At 35.9% G+C, this 14233-nt stretch overlaps 1 pseudogene; it reads right to left on the reverse strand.

Moving 5' to 3' along the window:
• Window positions 1-621: 621 nt before the first annotated feature.
• LOC125101195 (cytochrome b5-like) lies at window positions 622-13549 on the reverse strand (annotated as a pseudogene).
• Between the last annotated feature and the right edge of the window lie 684 nt (window positions 13550-14233).

A 14233-nucleotide genomic window follows, 5' to 3' on the forward strand; every position in this document is an offset into this window, starting at 1 on the left:
GTTGAGGCCCCCCAAATTAATAAAGTCAATCTTCTAACTCCATTGTATTTAAGAAATAATTGTGTTTATAGAAATACCTTCAAGTTGGTTTCTACGCTTTTTGATTTTACAAACTTAATTTACTTTGTGTGGCATTCATCTAGCAAAGGTACATAAATATAAACACCAAAGTTTGACCTGTTATGCTGTGTATAGTTGCACACCTGTTTGTGTTCTAAAAAACTAATGTTATATACCTGTGTTATTTTTTTTTAACTATACATAATCATGGAAACTAAACAGGAATTAATCAACACATTTCATTAAGGCCTGATACCTGGTAAACCTTGCCTCTGGCTGGCATGAGTCAACAACTATGGGTTAAAGACTGTACATTCTTATTGCCGTCTAAGTACCATCGGATGGATGTTTTTGTAAATAGTTCAACTGCATTTTCCCAGCAATTCACTTGAGTAACAAAAGTAATTTTTAAAGAATTAAATAGTAAAACATATTATGCAATTAGAAAATAAACAAAATTATCTTTCAGGGGACGGTTTCTGTCAGTTGAAACATTTAATATTGGGTTCTTTCTCCCTGCTCCAAAGCAGTCTTGTCTTTCCTTGGCTTCCAAGAATGTGTTTAGTCTTGAACTGTGTAGAGGTGAAACATCAAGGCTACCAGCAGCGCTAAGATGGCTGGGATCACCCAGTTGGTCCACCTCCTGGAATTAGAAACAGGTAGTAATGAGAGTTTCTGAAGGCTTGGTTATCCTTGATCTGTCATCTGGATGAGTGGTGTATGATTGGACATTTCCTGAGCATCTGTAATGGGCCCGACATCCTCAAAAATTTTCAGTCATATCCTCTCCAGCTTGTTCCCTTAAGACTTCCTCCCCACCAGGGTGCTCCTCTGAAAGCTTGGTCAAATCATACACCTTATGGTACAGGATCAGCCAAGTGCTTTTGCTGTGGTTGTGCTTCTGGATATTTTCCAGGGTGTGGTACTCAATGGTCTGGTCCAACTGCCCAGCCCTTTCAGAACACAGCCAGCCTCAGGCAGTGCAGACACCAGCCCCCACCCCCTCCACCCGGTGCATCGGAGTATGCATTTCAGCTAGCTGGGCCCCGGACATTCCCGGCACTGTAGCCCCACACCCAGAGCTCCATTTTCTAGAGACTTTGCTGTTTTTTTTTTTTTTTTTTAAGATTTTATTTATTTATTTGATAGAGTTTCACAAGTAGGCAGAGAGGCAGGCAGAGAAAGAGAGGGAAGTAGGCTCCCCACTGAGCAGAGAGCCCGATGCGGGGCTTGATCCCAGGATCCTGGGATCATGACCCCAGCTGAAGGCAGAGGCTTTAACCCACTGAGCCACCCAGGTGCCCCTTTTGCTGGTATTTTTATAGAACAATTCAGAATAGCAGAATATTGACAAGTCTCATTTCAGAAGATTTTTTGAAGATCAAATATCAAGATATTAATTGAAAATTACTTTTATATTGCTTTAACATATTCAAAGTTAATGATTAGCTTACTTAAGTATTAGTGATAGATACAGCATTTATTTTTAGCATACACTTTGGATTTTGTATAACCCTTAATACAGAAACAAGATACATCTTCTTTCTTTCTGTGACTGTAATGTAGAATTGCATTCCTGCAGTGTGTGATTTTATGGATATTTCCTAATTCAGTATTTCTTAAATGTCATTCTACTAGAATACATTTTCACTAGTTCATAATACAGCGAAACAGGACACTTTCATAGTCCTACTGTTTCATAGTCCTACTTCTTAAATCATACATTTAAGAAATAGCCTCTAGTGGAGAAAGGGGAACCCTCTTACACTGTTGGTGCGAATGCAAGTTGGTGCAGCCACTTTGGAGAACAGTGTGGAGATTCCTCAAGAAATTAAAAATAGAGCTTCCCTATGTCCCTGCAATTGCACTACTGGGTATTTACCCCAAAGATACAGATGTAGTGAAAAGAAGGGCCATCTGTACCCCAATGTTTATGGCAGCAATGGCCACGGTTGCCAAACTGTGGAAAGAACTAAGATGCCCTTCAACGGACGAATGGATAAGGAAGATGTGGTCCATATACACTATGGAGTATTATGCCTCCATCAGAAAGGATGAATACCCAACTTTTGTAGCAACATGGACGGGACTGGAAGAGATTATGCTGAGTGAAATAAGTCAAGCAGAGAGAGTCAATTATCATATGGTGGAGCATAAGGAATAACATGGAGGACATGGGGAGATGAAGAGGAGAAGGGAGTTGAGGGAAATTGGAAGGGAGACTATGGACTCTGAAAAACAACCTGAGGGTTTTGAAGGGGTGGGGGGTGGGAGGTTGGGGGAGCCAGGTGGTGAATATTAAGGAGGGCATGTATTGCATGGAGCACTGGGTGTGGTGCAAAAACAACGAGTACTGTTAGGCTGAAAAGATATAAAATAAATAAAAAAAATTAAAAAAAGAAAATTCACATAAAAAAAAGAAATAGCCTCTATTTTGAGATTGTATGATTTAAGAAATATGATTATATGATTAATGAAGTAGTCTCTATTTTGAGATTATACTCTTACTGTTATGAATTTCCATAGTCCTGTTACTTAGAAATTGTGGTAATAATAGATGGTGGTTGGCATAGATTTATAAGATATACGTATTTGACCAAATAAAATGTCTATAACACTTGGTCAGAACTATAAATATTTAATTTTGGAATTTCACCAGTCCTTCAAACTTAGAGGATTAAGAACTACTAATTCAATTATTGTGTAGCTCTTCAAAATCCTAAGCAAAGAAAAAAAATTCTAAAAAGCTCACCTAAAGGAAATCTGTGTTCACATAGTGATAAAAACTCAATCTGTTTGAAAATAAATGTTCAATTGATTCTAGTAATTATGAACCCTCATTTTTATCTCTATTCTAAGGTAGAGTTGGTCCTCTGTACTGATGTAGTTTTTAATTAACTAATTTTTAGATTTTACTTATTTGAGAGAGAGAGAGAGAAACGGTGTATGAGAGAGGGGAGGGTCTGAAGGAGAAGCAGACTCCCTACTGAGTGGGGAGCCTGATGGGCTCCATCCCAGGATCCTGGGAACATAACCCGAGCTGAAGGCAGATGCTTAGGCTAACTGACAGAGCCCCCAGGTGCCTCCTGATGTAGCTATTGGTCAGACTTCTGGATTTCATTTATGTGGATCAACTTTGTTTTGAAATTTAGGTGCAGTGAATTGAACTAACGCTATTTTTCAGTGCATGGCTTATCTTTCTCTTGCAAAATTCAGTAATAACTGGGGTTTAATATCTTTCTCATTGGTCTCTTCAAAACTTTCTCTCTTTCCTTCTTTCTCTTTTTACTCTCATACATCACTTTCATTTCCCCCTCTTTGAAAACTAAATGTTTTTAATCTATGTATTTTAATTTTGAATATGTTCCCCCCAAAGCATATTGTTTTATTTGAATATATTCTCAATTAATATAAGTAGTATTATCTTATATTTTTCATTTTCTTTCTTTTAAAATTGAGTCTTCCTTTTTGAGATTGTTCATGTTCTTAATTGTACATCTAATGTAGCTTCTAACCACTGCTTACAATTCTATAGTCTGTGACAAGAACTTAGAAGATTTCTTAAACTTAAAAACCGGGAATGAGGGGCACCTGGGTGGCTCAGTGGGTTAAAGCCTCTGCATTTGGCTCAGGTCATGATCCCAGGGTCCTGGGATCGAGTCCCGAATTGGGTTCTCTGCTCAGCAGGGAGCCTGCTTCCTCCTCTCTCTCTGACTGCCTTTCTGCCTACTTGTGATCTCTGTCAAAAAACAAACAAACAAACAAAAAAAAAAACCAAACCTGGAGTGGTAACATTGCCTGAAATTAAATATTCTGTTCAATTAGGGACTCCTTGGACAACAGTCACTGATTGGAAGTAGAAAGCTACTTGCAAAATCCAATAATAACTGGGGTTTAATATTTAAACTATGCAAGTGACTCTTGCAAATCAACTAGAAAAATACACCCCAGGAAAAAGGTAAAAATAGATTGACACAAAACTTAAAGAAGAGCAAATTTAGAAAATTAAGAGGCCTGTGACAAGATGGTCATAATAATGAGTAACATAAGAAATGCTAATTAAAGAAACATTGAAGCTATGACTTTAAATCACTAGACTAGCAGACATTAGAAAGATGGATACTAGCAACTGAGACCTGAAGGTGTAAGAATTCTATTGCACTCCTGGTGTTAGTGGAGAACAATGTAGCATGACTTATTAAGAAGCGTGAGGGGGCGCCTGAGTGGCTCAGTGGGTTAAGCCGCTGCCTTCCGCTCAGGTCATGATCCCGGGTCCTGGGTTCGAGCCCCGCATCGGCTTTCTGCTCAGCAGGGAGCCTGCTTCCGCCTCTCTCTCTGCCTGCCTCTCTGTTTACTTGTGATTTCTCTCTGTCAAATAAATAAATAAAATCTTAAAAAAAAAAAAAAAGAAGAAGCGTGAGTGTAAACTCAACCACTCAACTTCTGAGTCTATATCTAAGGAGAATTGAAGGGATATTCTTTGTGGAAATGTTAATGGAGGTGAGCTGGAAGCACCCTGGATGTCTATTATCTGGGCAGGGACAGATAAACCTGGATGCCATCACTAGGACAGTGGGTATGTAAAATGTGGAGGATATGGGTGTTCAAATGTCAGCCATCATAAAAGAGTTCTCTGATATTTAAAATAGTTTGTATTTTTCTGATTTTAAATTTGAAGTCCTTTAAAGTGCTCATAGGTCACATAAGAAAATAAAAGAGCTATATGTGGGATTTAAACAAACTAAAAAGTACAAAAACCAAGCTCATAGATACAGAGAAGAGATTGGTGGCTGCCAGAGGCCTGAGGGTGGCGGGGTGGGGGGGGGGGGGGTTGGTGGCGGTGGTGGAATACGTAAAAGAGGTGAAAAAGAACGAAATTCCAGTTAAAAATTAAATAAGTCATGAGGATATAATGTACAATGTGGTGACTAAAATTAATAATACTGTATTGTATATTTGAAAGTTGCCAATAGAGTAGATCTTAGAAGTCCTTATCACATATCCCCCTATTTTTTGTAACTACGTATGGTGGTGTATGTTAACTAGGCTTATTGTGGCGATCATTTCACAATATATACAGATATCAAATAATTATGATGTATACATGAAAGTTATAGAATGTTATGTGTCAGATATACTTTAATTAAAAAAAAAGAAAGAAAATGAAAGTTCACTTTACCAAATTTTTAATGTCTGAAGGCTACAGAGTAAGGGCGTGGTTAGGGACTCCTGTGATCTGCCCCTTATCTTCAAAAACTTTCTAAATAAAAATAAAATACATGGAACAGTACTTAATAAAGTGTAATAGTATTAAAAGGATTACAACTTAAAAATGCATTCTCCTGCTGTATCTCTTTTAATCATCAAAACAGTCTTCCCTGTTGGTGCCACTTTCAACTCTTAGCTATTTTTAAATATTTACCTCCATATTTTAAAATTATGTAATCATACTATGCTCAATTTATGATTTTGAGATACTTATTTAAACTTGAATATGCTATTTCGGTTTTTCTTTTTCAGGCAGTTATGCTATATTGGAACCCCATATTCCCCATATTTCATTCTTCTTCCCCCTCTGCCACCCTGCTCCCCTGCCCTGCTATCCACCGTGGTGCCCGGTGTCTCTGAATCTCTTGTTCTACCGGTACAGAGAAGGCTGGTTTCTCAGGATGGTCGGTGGTGGTGGTTACAATTATTCACTTAGAGTTAAAGAGCTAATGGTAGGGGACTCAATATTTAATTGTTCCTTTTTAGACTTTCCACCAAACTTCCTGTTTTCCTTCACTCCTCCCCAACTTGTTTAATTCTATCACCTCTGAGTTTGAACTATGAACATCATCATGGATCTGTGGAACAAATTTCTTCCAATTATTATCTTTGGAAATCTCTGTGGTATAACAGTGACCATTTTGCTAAATGCATTACAGGTCTGTCTATTTTCTTCTTACATTGTATTTTGGGTTTGAAGATATCTCCCTGTTTTATTAAACATTGTACTTCTAATTTTTTCTACTTGTAAGTTTTGGGAGATTACTTATCAAATGATAGAACAGTTTATGTAGAAATTCTACATAGGATTTTTCAAGCATGAGTCTATAGATACTTTCTGGTCATAATCTTCTAGGACTAGGTTTCCTTAAAGAGCACTTTGTATAAATGTTCTCATAGGGCATTATTATTTCACATGTACTTCCTTAGTTGCTCTTCACAACATTTCTGCTTATTAAATTCTATTACTTTCCCAGTTTGACAGATGAAGAAATAGAGACTTAGAGGTTTAATCATCTGCCCAAGATCACAAGACTTCTAAGGGGCAGCACTAGCATTGGAACTTCTAGCTCCATAGCCCAGCCTTAGCCTTCTGTGCTAGCAAGAGCAAAGATGATTGTGACTTCTTGCAAAACCAGGGCTGGTGGGTAGATTCAATGAGCTACAAGGTGTATATTATGTAGCTCTCAAAAAAAAAAATTAGCTTCCTCTACTTTCATCTTTATTTTACCATTTAACATGGTATTTTCTTTTAAATACGTGTATCTTATTTCCTTAAATAGATAAACTTGTTTAATGGGAAGTTATTCACCCATTTTGTAGTCATTCTAAAGCCAAACCCATTGCCTTTTGGCTGAATATAGAAGTTAGAGCTCAGTAATTACTTTTATAATATGTATTTAGAGATTGTCTTTTGATATTTAAGATGTTTCTATTAATATAGGTTATTACCCAGGTATTTTTAATATGCTTAAAATATCAATTTTGCAAAACCTTTTTACAGAGCCTGTATTTATTGGTTATTATTAGAGAGGGATAAAACAGATTTGAGTATCATTGTGAAAATTCTGAAATAAAATTAAATTTTACAAGACTCTCTGTAATTATAAAATGTAAATTAAAATAATACTTTTTAGGGATGCCTGGGTGGCTCAGTTGGTTGGACGACTGCCTTCAGCTTAGGTCATGATCCCGGGATCCCGGGATCGAGTCCCACATCAGGCTCCCAGCTCCATGGGGAGTCTGCTTCTCCCTCTGATCTTCTCCTCGCTCATGCTCTCTCTCACTGTCTCTCTCTCAAATAAATAAATAAAATCTTTAAAAAAATTTTTAGAATAATACTTTTTAATAATTTGAAGTAAAGAAATAATAAGGTACACTTGACTGGCCTCTTAAATTTTGGGGATGGGGTCATCATTGTCTCACAAAGGCACTTGATTATGTCTTAGTATTATAACAAACTTCTAGGTCCAGATTACATGCTGAGTCTCTAATTTCCATGGAGATTAAAAGTCCAGAGTGGCGAATACAGTCAATAATATTGTAATAACATTATAGTAATGTATAGAATTGTTGAATCAATATGCTGTATGCCTAAAGCTAAAGAAACATTGTATGTTAATTACATTTCAATAAAAAAATTCAATCCAGCACAACATTCTTGGCCCTTCAAAATATGGTTCAGTATCCCTTTTAAATTACATTTTTACATTTTTCCCTACTTGCTATTGTTATCTTGGCTCATTACTCCCAAACATGTCTTCTGCTTTCTTTCTGGCTCTACTCGTGTGGATCCTCTGCTGAAATCATGTGCATCTTTCCAGGTCTTTCCCAAATTTTATCTTCTCAGTGAGGACTTTCTTAATCCTTTCACCTATTTTCCTGAATTCTTATAGTCCAGGTTGAATTGGCAGAGCCATTTTGTGTATCAATATTCCAATATTATTGTTATATGTTATAGCAGTATAATTCTGATACTACTCTATTTCTTCCTCCCATCTCTCAATTTCTACCTACTCTCCTACTCCATGCTTCCAGACTCTTGAAGCAGGAGCCAAATAATAAATGAATCCTATTGGTCTTTGTGTAATAATAGTGATAGTAACTTTTATAATAATAACAAGAACAACAATAACAATGATACCTGAAATTATTGAGTGTTTACTAGAGGTAGATGCTATAGTTCTGTTGCAAAATCATAGCTCTTTTGTCTACACAACTTAGAGTGACATAGGTATTATTTTTACCACATTTTCTAGATGGGGAAATCCAGACTTGGAGAAGTAACTTGCTCCAAGACCACACAGCTAGTGAGTGGTGGGGTCAGGATTTCACTCAAAGTATTAGGATTCCAGAGCACGTGTTTTGAATCACTACACCATAATCTCTACAGCTTTATTGCCAATAGAAACTCGATAATTTTTTTAAGTTGAATTTGTATTTCCAATGAAGTATACATTTACATGTCAAAATATGATGCAACATGGTTAGTCTATTTTACACATGTACTTTCTTCAGAAACATGCATTGTAAAGGGTATTCACAGTATATTACTTTTTATGGAATATTTTATAAGAATGGATATAAAAACTCTGTAGTAGAGAAGATTAGACAATATGGCTTGAAAAACACTGAAATCATTTGACTATGATATCACTTGAAGAAATGACTTTTCAAATCTAAGTCAATAACTTTTCCCATTAAAAAGCATTGTTCTTAGAAATTATCAATGATGCATATTGTTATTGTTCATTACTGACCATTTTTTGACTTATCTTTTGCTGAACAATACAAACTTATTTTCTTGCCTATTTACTCTAGACCAAGGAGGGCAAATAGATTTTATCTCAAGGATCACCTGTGTTTTAATAGTAGCTACTTAGAACACTGAGTTAAGAAAGAATCTGAATCCTTGCCCAGGGGCTCCGTTGAGTGTACTATGATCAGTTAGAAATATCTGATATGAACGTAGGACTGGTACAAACACCACCGAGCCTGCCACACACTTGCCATTCCTGCTGTAGGCCGTTGTCTTTTAGTGCCCTATAGATACATGCTGGAGTGTAAATGAATTTTGGTATTAAGTAAAACATAACTGATAAGGAAATGCTTGGAATACAGACAGTGATTTGTTCTGAGCTAGGTATTTTTGAATAGGTCATACTTTATATTAATTTATAATGTATGTAAGCTATAGATTTTTAGCATTATCTCTGCTAATGTCTCTGTCATCACGATATTATGATCTATATATTCTTATTATGTATCTTGGCACTATTTTCTTATCTTTTTATTAGGCACTGTTACTGGAGAGCTTTCAGCCACTCTGGGTGATGCCAAAGATACATTTCACTAAAACAGTAATTATGCTTCTGGCTGGACCTTTGCCTGGTAAAATGGAAAACATATAAAATATGTGGTAAGTTTATTAAATTATTATCCAGCTTTTCTCCTCTTGGATTTTTTCTTTTGTACTTAGAGAATAAGGTAGTCAGTAAAGGTATTGGGTTATAGTGATGACAGTCAATGTTTGTAAATAATCTTACCTGCTGTTTCCTGGGTCCCTTTAAGTCATAATTCTACAGCTTGGTTAGTCTTTCCTACCCTCCGTCTAATAGTAGTTACACTTAAAGTCACTTCTACTTACAGACTTTGCTTTTTGTTAAGGATGTTGTCCATGTTTTGAGTTTTTTGTTTTTGTTTTATTTAAATTATATAAGAATTTCAACCTGAATGTGAAGATAAATGATTACCTCTAGTTTTTAGGAGTATCACGTGCATTGTTTATGCTTATTAAAGATTAAATCCTACCGATTCACAGACCTGTACCCCAGGGGCTAATAATATATGTTAATAATAAATAAAAAATTTAAAAAATGGTATAGCTAATTTGGGTTTTGTTGGAAATATACCTAAATTTTGCCACAAGTCTCTCATGACATGTTTCTCTGCCTGGAAGTTTTCATTCACATTAACACACATCTTTACCTATTTGAATCCCAGTGACAGAGATTTCCATATGAAGTTCTAATAAGTGATAAAAGCCTTTAGAAATTTAATGTCTACATGGCTTTAAGAAGCTGAAACACTATTCCTCATGATATGGGTTTGTTTTTTGCCTACGGTAATAAAAATTTCAATAAGCATTCTCTCACAGACAACTTTTATCTTCATCCTACATTTGACTTTAATTATGTATAAAATTATATATGTGAAATTAACTTTGTAATAAAAATGTTATTCTCATTGTGTTCAGGGTTCTTAGCTATAGGCACTTAGACTCACTCTAGCTAGTTTAAATAGAAAAGGATTTATTCAGGTTGTTAGAGACCTTATGGGATCACTGAGGGAGCTGAAGGAATAGACTTGAGAGAAGCAAACTGCTAAGGGAAACTGCTGGGATATTCTACAGGCCAAATGCCCCAGGTTTTTTGATAGATAGATTATTAAGGGCAGAAAGGATGAAGGATGAACCTATAGATTAAAAAAAAATACTTAAAAGACACAGCAAATTTTTAAAAGGGGGCTAAGATAAACTATGGTGTCTTGGGATACCTACTGTTAAAAGATAAATTGAGGCATATTAAAAATTTCAAGAGTTTATTTGATCAAATAATCCATTCCAATTGGACAGTGCCTAACTGGAAGTGGTTAGGAGAAATCCATCAGTAGGTGCTGGAATGAGCACCTTTTATAGAAAAAAGGTGGAAGCAAAGTAAGAAAATTATTGAATGGCTATAGCTTAAAGTCTAGTTGATTGTTTGTGACTGGCTGTCGTTAGGTTTCAATTTCATAACCGTGAGGCATTTGCAGGCTTAGGCGTTTTGGTTTGCTTACATTCATAGGTCTTAGCATTAGAGTCATTTTGATCTGATGGTCTCCTTGTTTAATTAATTAATACTTAGATGATAAAAATACAATGAAATAGAAGGAAGTAATTGTTATAAAATGTCAGGATAATGATTATATTTAGGGGAAAGAGGGACTTGTTATGGTGATGGCTCACATGAAGGGGCTTCTGAGTGGCTTGCAAAATTATATTTTATGATCTGGGTGGTAGTTATAAGTGAGTTTATCTTAAATGTTATTCAGTTTTTCTCTTTTCTCATATCTGTGTGTAATTTGAAAACATACATGAATAGAATTAGAGGGTATTTGCTAAGCAAAATAAGTCAATCAGAGGAAGACAATTACCATATGATCTGTGTGGGATATAAGAAACAAAACAGAGGATCATAGGGGAAGAGAGGAAATAAATAAAACAAGATGAAATCAGAGAGGGAGGCAAACCATAAAAAACTCTTAATCTTAGAAAACAAACTGAGGGTTGGTGGAGGGATGGGGTAACTGGGTGATGGACATGAAGGAGGGTACATGATGTACTGAGCACTGGGTATTATATAAGACTGATGAATCACTGACCTGTACTACTGAAACTAATAAGATAGCATATGTTAATTAATTGAATTTAAAAAGAAAAGTTAAAAAATAGAATTCAAAATAAAAAAACATGTCAACATGTCAGTAGTATCAACTTCTTACTGGAGAAAGATTACTTATTTAAACATGCTATGCTTGCATATATTGTGTTTTTATTGGAAAAGTTATACTGAAGTACTTTTAAATTTGATTTGTACCTAAAAACTATTTTAACATTATTGTACACACCAATGTACTCAAATATAATGTGCAAATCTGTTCAGACAAAAAGCAAATACATATATTCTTCTAGTCAAGTTTGAATCATTGAATACCCAAGTATTGAAAGTTAAAATACGTAATGAATATGATTGACTATCAAGATTATTAATTTTCAAGAGTGGACTAGTGGCCTGAATTCAGATACTGATTTCTTTGTACCTTTTTAGGAATGGCTAGATAACTCACATTAATTGATTTAGATGTAAAATTAGACATTATAGTAAAACCATTTTTTCAGTCTGTCCCAAAGTTCTTTCCTTCCTTCTCTTGTAACATGGTAACCACAGGATTTCCTTTAGGGGACTGACCCTTCTCCATTCCCATTCTGGTGAGTTTGTGATGACAGTACACTACCTCTTGCTCGAGGATCAGCCCAGGAACAGGTAGTGGCCAAGATGGACCAGAGGCCTTCTCTGGAATTTTGTATGTTCCCTTTCAAAGGGCAGAGATCTCTCCTTGCTTGTGGTCATTTGATGAGTTGGTATGTACCTAGAAAAGAGAGTTTACTAACAGTCTCACAGAAGTGGTTCTGAGCCCAGAGAGAGAGGGTAGCTAGAAGGTCTGATAGTGTTATTTGAGGTCCCATTTCATATGAATCCAGATCCACTCCTACAGTTCCCAGTTACATGGACATTGCATTTGTACTTATACTAGTTTAAAGTAAACTTCTACCATTTGTGAATTAAAGAGTTTCAACTACTTTAGGGTGCATGATAAAATATCTTTTAAAAAATTCCTTAATATTAGTTGAAAATGGCCACAATTATCACCTTTACACACAAAAATAGGACATAGAAAAATTATATTAATCAAGCATCTGAGTTCTAAACTACCAGCTAACCTGATTTTTTTTTGAGGTGGGGGGGTGTTCAGTCTTTTGGATTCAAGTAAACATTTAATAAAGAAATTTGTCAAATTTAGTCAGTGAACCTGGTGATTGTCAATTAAGTTATCCTGAAATATCTCCTTCTCTTTAGCACTTCTTACACATTCACTTAAACATATATATATGTAGGTATATAATTTATATATATAATCATATATATCAATATAATATTTGCTTATCTATCTATCTATCTCACATCACCTACCATGTATAGAGATTTGCTAATGACAGAAAGAAAGGAGGTTTTATCTTGAAGTTAATAATATATTTTCAACTTTCAGATTTGGAAATTAAGCATGTTTAATTCTCAAAAAGGAAAAAAAAAGTTACTGCATCTGAGGGGTCCATCTGTATATAGACCTGATTTTAATGATGAGATTCTGGATTTTGAGCATTGACCATTGACCATAGTTGAGCATCTTTTCATATGCCTATCTGCCATCTGTATATTTTCTCTAGTTAGAAATCTTCTGCCTAATTTTTTAATTGGGTTGTTTGTTTACTTATTGTTTACTTATTGTTTTATGTCTTTTGCTCAGCCTTAAAGCTTTCTTGACAAGGAGCCTGAATGTAAGAAGGGTAAAAAGAGAAGTAAATGAACAGGAAGTTGAGGATCTAACAGATATTTTTTTGAGTGGTTGGTTTTGTTTTCTTGTATGTATCTTAAGAATCAAACATAGGAGAAAGTACCCTGGAGCAGAATAGAAGATATTAGAAAACATGGGTGGGGCCTGCTTTAGATCCTGCTTCCAAATCATAGTTTATTTTTGGCACCTTTCATGTGCCCCAAAAGTGGGACAGAGAGGTTGGGAGTCAGCGTTGGAAAAGCACCCTCTCTTTCTGAGGTTATAAGAGAAGTGAATGGTAAAGCAAAGTAATCAAATAGAGAACCTGATGCTGAAGGTATAACCAAGCCAACATCAGTTTGCTTCTTGGTGAGTCAGATACACTGGGTAGAGTTGTCCCACAAAATCAACTATATTTCCAGCAAATAAGGTGATCACTGGGAATAGTTTCCAACACAGTGACTCCCTGGAGGGAGGATGAATGCGTACCTTTTGTGTAGGGTAAAGATAAATTTTTAGATAGGGAAGCCTTGGCATGGTACGTAGAGACGGGCATAAGGTCACACATGTACCTTAAGGAAACAGACCTAGATGTACAATGTATGCTATGTAAATGAGGATAAGTCTCCTCCTTGGGCAGGGTTTAGTATTAGAATGAGGTAAAGGTAATTGTTGATCATTCCAGAGGTCACGCACACCATTGTCCATCAGTACAGGCATGAGTGGGAGGTTTAGCTCAAATGGTCTGGGTGGTCTGTGCCAGAAGGAGGTCTTGTCAGGGCAGTCACTTTCACCTGAGGGGTGGTTTCAGGTGTCACTTGTCTGAATTAAGAAGTAAAGCAGAAAATAAGAGCTTAAGGAAAAATATAAGACAAAGATTAGTGAGTACAAGCAGGTGGACAGTAAGGGTCAGGTCTTGGGGTCTAGCTGATGATAAAGGTAGCTGAGGAGGAAATGCTTCCTGGAGGACAGAGATAACCACAACAATCTGAGGTTGCTGATGACAGGAAATTAATTCAGAACTTGGGTTAAAACATCTGGTTTTAATCCCTGCTGCTTCCACCAGTATCAAGGTCAGCAACCACTTCAACCTCCCAACCCCTAGAACAGCAGAGCTTCTGAGAACTTTTCCAAGTCATAGGATTTCTTGCCTTAATCAAGTCAATCAGGTGAAGTTGCAGCAAACATCATTTCTGAAGCTGTTCTCACAGTTTACTTCTTCTTCTTTTTTTTTTTAATATTTTATTTATTC

The sequence above is a fragment of the Lutra lutra genome, chromosome 5 (assembly GCF_902655055.1).
Source record: "Lutra lutra chromosome 5, mLutLut1.2, whole genome shotgun sequence".
Classification (NCBI taxonomy): Eukaryota; Metazoa; Chordata; class Mammalia; order Carnivora; family Mustelidae; genus Lutra; species Lutra lutra.